Source organism: Capricornis sumatraensis, chromosome 2 (genome assembly GCF_032405125.1).
Source record: "Capricornis sumatraensis isolate serow.1 chromosome 2, serow.2, whole genome shotgun sequence".
In the NCBI taxonomy this organism is placed as follows: domain Eukaryota; kingdom Metazoa; phylum Chordata; class Mammalia; order Artiodactyla; family Bovidae; genus Capricornis; species Capricornis sumatraensis.
The window spans coordinates 108,468,962-108,474,219 of record NC_091070.1 but is presented as its reverse complement, the minus strand read 5'-3'; positions in this window follow the sequence as shown (position 1 = coordinate 108,474,219).

The window sequence follows — 5,258 nt, the reverse complement described above, 5'->3', positions numbered from 1 at the left end:
AATCCCAAGGAGACCACCTTGAGCACTGGAATTAGGGACATTGATAAGAGAGGGAACACATTGGTTAATAAGAAGTTCCATTCCTTTTCCCACAAAATAGGGGTATATTACCTACTAAAGATGGGTTTTGCAAATAATAAATGAGATAATGCATGTAACTTACCTGGACATCACGTAAGTATTACAGAATTAAACAAAATTTTTTATCTTTCCTCTCTGTGCCTCCTCTCACCAAAATCTGCTCTCATTTTTTTCCTTCTTCTTCTTCTTTTGGTTCTCACTACTGGATTATAGCACTGCTATTTTCTCATTTCTGATTTCTGAAGTCAAAAACTGTGGAGTCATTTGAACCTTCTTCTCTCACACCTCCCAGAATTAGCCTGTAACTAAGTTCAATCACTACAGCCTATTATTCATATCCATCCCATCATATCCATATATTCATATCTATACAGCCTATCAATCATATCCCTCCCATCTTCTTCACCTTCTTCATTGCTATCACCTTTGGTCATGTCCTTTTCTTGTTCCTGATTGGTTTCAATTAACTTCTCACAGATTGCTTCATATTCCTTTCAAACCATTTTCCATCCACTGTCTAAATAGATGATTCAAATCATTTAATCAAGTTCATCCCTGCTTATAATTATTCAAGGTACTTTATGCAAAGCCCTTTATAATCTGGCCTTTCCCTTTATACTGTCATCTCCTTCTGTTTCTAAATACACATATTCTGCTTCTCAGCCTTGCAAAGACATATTGGGACACCTTAAATCTGAGGTCTTGTGCGAGGCATGAACTGAAGCTATTGCTGTGCTCTTTCCCTTGTTTGCCTGACATCTCCTGCTCTTCATTCAAGTTCATCTGAGAGGACACCTCCTCCACGAGTCCTTTTTATTTTTCACTGCTCCTAGGCAGTTTGTGTTACCTCCTTTTTGTTTTTATAATAGCTGAACAGGCCATATGATAGCACCCATTCATTCATTCATAAAGTGAGGTATTCATGCAGCAAACATTCAAGAATTCAGTCATCTTGCTAGGTTTGCAAATTCAGATAAGTAAGAAACAATCTCTGTTCTCAAGGAATTCATTGGCCCACTGAAAACAAGTAAAATGTATACAAATAACATCGTAATACTATGTGCTAAGTGCAATGATAAAAATATGCATAGGATAATAGTATGGGAATGCTTATCCCTGTTTGTGGGTGGGGTCCTCCTGGAGAAAGCAGTTCAAGTGCTCTCAAAGTCTTACTTGTCTCATCTAGAAAATGATAAAAATAATAAAACCTACCACATTTGAGTGCTGAAAGTTTTAAAGGAAAACATCCATATGCTTGGCACTTAGCAAGCCCTCAATAAATGTTAACTGCTGCTTTAATTATCTTTAGCAAATTCTTTTTTTATTAAAAGTGGTTTTAAAAGGTAAAATTGATAAACTTTTCTTTTAAAAAATATTTATGTATTTATTTGGCTGAGCTGGGTCTTTTCAAAAAAAATTTGGCTGTGCCAGGTCTTACTTGTGGCACATGGGACCTTAACTTCCCAACCAGGATTTGAACCCAGGCCCTCTGCATTGGGAGCATGGAGTTTTAGCCACTGAACCACCAGGGAAGTCCCTGGGCTGAGTCTTAGTTCCAGCGTGCAGGATCTTTAGATGCAGCATGTAGGATCTAGTTCCCTGACCAGCGATCAAACCAGGCCCCCCCTGCATTGGGAATACTGAATCTTAGCCTCTAGACTACCATCCTATTTTTAGCTAATTCTTAAAGAATGATTAAGATTTCTTCTTCTTCTGTGTAGGAGAAGAAGAAATAAGGGGTGGGAGGAAGAGCATTCCAGACAGCATAGCAGGAGCCAGGAATATAGATTAGAGACCACAGCATTTTAAGGTTGTTGGGATGTTAACTACAAGGCAGAGAAGAGTAGCAATGAGGTTGAAGAGACAAATCAGACAATGGTGGGTCCTCATAGGGCTTCCCAAGGATCTTTAATCACTCCATATGTTATGGGATGCCCCAGAAGCAGATGAGAGCGATGTTGATAGCCAGCCTGATTCTAATAATGGATAACTAATAAAGTGAACATCCTGCAATTAGATGAAAGACATATGGAAATTTGTGGACTATGAAATATAAGGGGCCCAGAAGTTTCAGTAGAAATATATGTAAGAAAAAAGGAGAAAGAACTGGGTCACAGAAGAAAAACAAAGACTAGAAAAGAAGTCTCAAATAATTAAATTGCTTCAATGCAGAGCCAAGTTGGGACCCCAGGAGCAGCAGAAGTAGAAACTCAGTGAAGTCTGATCTGGTATCTATGTGGTGGCCCAGGTAAGAACTGGTCCCAAAAAGCCAGAAGTTTCATTGTTGGCACAGGAAGATGGACAAGAGTTAGAAAATGTAAGTCTACAGTATTTGCTCAACTCACTTTCCTCCAATAGACCCAGAACACCTTAGGGCTACCTGTCTCATCTCTGTATCCCCAGAGAGAAACATATCTTCTTCTTATGATTGAGTCTCTTGATTTTAAGTTCTATTGTAGGTAAAAGGTGAAAAAGTTTCAGTGGTCCACAGTCTATTGGGAGACTATCATTAAGTCAGCATTGCTTTCTACATTAGCCTTTAAGTAATCACAATGGCACCCCACTCCAGTACTCTTGCCTGGAAAATCCCATGGACAGAGGAGCCTGGTAGGCTGCAGTCCATGGGGTTGCTGAGGGTTGGACACGACTGAGCGACTTCACTTTCACTTTTCACTTTCATGCATTGGAGAAGGAAATGGCAACCCACTCCAGTGTTCTTGCCTGGAGAATCCCAGGGACGGGGGAGCCTGGTGGGCTGCCGTCTATGGGGTCGCATAGAGTTGGACACGACTGAAGTGACTAGGCAGCAGCAGCAACAATCAGTTTGGTGGGATAGTTCTGGTATTTTCACCTGATATCAGATGGATTTTAGTGAGAGCAAGTCATCTGAGAAATTTGGGGCTTGCTTATTCATCTAAATAGTAGTGATTATTTATACTTACCTTGCCTTCCCTAGTGGCTCAGAGGGTAAAGCATCTGCCTACAATGCGGGAGACTGGGGTTCGATCCCTGGGTCGGGAAGATCCCCTGGAAAAGGAAATGGCAACCCATTCCAGTGCTCTTGCCTGGAAAATCCCATGGTCTGAGAAGCCTGGTAGGTTACAGTCCATGGGGTCGCAAAGAGTTGGACACGACTGAGAGACTTCACTTCACTTCCGTACTTACCTTAGTAGACCCAGAGAGAGACAAGAGGAAATGATAAATATAAAATCTAAATAAAAGCTAAATAGAAATGTGTAATACTATTAGTATTTTAAATATTGCAAACAGAGGTGGCAGAATGCATGTAAAGAACAGTGAAGCACAATTTCTTTTCTACTTGCTATCAGTCCTATGTTTAACATAAGGTTCCAAATATGTGGAAGATGATGCTACTACTCATGAGACACAGATGCACAGGGCTCACCATTTGACAGACAGTTGCCATCCACCAAGAGCAAGGTCTCACAGTCTCCCTTGGACAGAGGGTCATGGTAATAAGGCAGATCCATGAGGAGTACTCTTGTATCCAAAGCTGATTTGATTGCAGAAAAGCAGCCCCCATATGTTCATTGTATATTTTGTGTGTAAGATATCTAAGGATTGGTGCTGGAATGCAGCCTCTGTTCACTGGTGCCAAATAGAAATATGGAGACGTGGGGTTTGGGGTGACATAGAAAAGAACAGCTTCACTGCTTTGGGGCCACAGCAGACTAATGCCCTCAAGACTGTGTGACCCACCCTGGAGAGCGTAGAGAGGAGTCTTCTAGTGTTCAATGAGTAGAGTGTGATCAGTCATGGCTATTCTTTTTTGTTGGTGGTGAGGTGATTAGGAGTCAGCATAATCAACCTCCTGGTTCCAACTGGGCTGGGGTCTATGTGCTCATGGGCAGCATAAAGTTAACTTCTTTCACCTGGTGAGAATTTCAGTAGCTACAAAACACCACAAAGGACATGACTCAATACTATACATAGTCCTTGAGGAAGAACTAAAGATCCTTGACTTTATTTAAGGGCTAAAGTATTATTACATTATCTTGCTTGACTGTTTTCCTTCTTTCTGTGTTTCTTCAACTCTCTGATTAAATTTATCTTTGACTAAAGTTTTCATACAGTTTTTAACTCTTAAAAAGGCAGGCAGAGGACCCTAATGGGTTGGAGTCTATTCTGCAAAAGCCTCAAAGGGTCCAGCTCAGTTACAGGATATACAGACATGCAAAGAAATCTTAAACTCATTCAATGTTTATTGCTGTTATTAACAATTTTGATGATATTATTATTATTTTGTTGTTCAACCACTAAGTCATGTCCAACTCTTTGAGACCCCATGGACTGCAGCATGTCAAGCTTATCTGACCTTCACCATCTCCTGGAGTGCTCAAACTTGCTCAAACTCATGTCCATTGAGTCAGTGATGCCATCCAACCATCTTATCCTCTGTTGCTCCCATCTCCTTTTGCCCTTAATTTTTCCCAGCTTCTGGGTCTTTTCCAGTGAGTTAGCTCTTCCTATCAGGTGGCCATAATATTGGAGCTTCAGGTTCAGCATCAGTCCTTCTAATGAATATTACAACACATACATTAGAAATCTAGGAAAAATGGTACTGATGAACATATTTGCAGGGCAGGAAAAGAGGCACAGATGTAGAGAAGGGATTTGTGGGTATAGTGGGAGGAAGAGAGGGGAAAATTGAGAATCAAGATTGCCAGGAGAAATATCAATAGCTTCAGATATGCAGATGACACCACCCTTATGGCAGGAAGTGAAGAGGAACTAAAGAGCCTCTTGATGAAAGTGAAAGAAGAGAGTAAAAAAGCTGAATTAAAACTCAGCATTCCAAAAAGAAAGATCATGGCATCTGGCCCCGTCACTTCATAGCAAGTAGATGGGGAAACAATGGAAACAGTGACAGACTCTATTTTCTTTGACTCCAAAATCACTGCATGGTGATTGCAGCCATGAAAATAAAAGATACTTACTCCTTGGAAGAAAAGCTGTGACCAACCTAGACAGTGTATTAAAAATCAGAGACATTACTTTGCCAACAAAGGTCTGTCTAGTCAAAGCTACTGTTTTTCCAGTAGTCATGTATGTATGGATGTGAAAGTTGGGCCATAAAGAAGGCTGAGCACTGAAGGATTTATGCTTTTGAAGTATGGTTTTGGAGACGACTCTTAAGATGCCCTTGGACTGCAAGG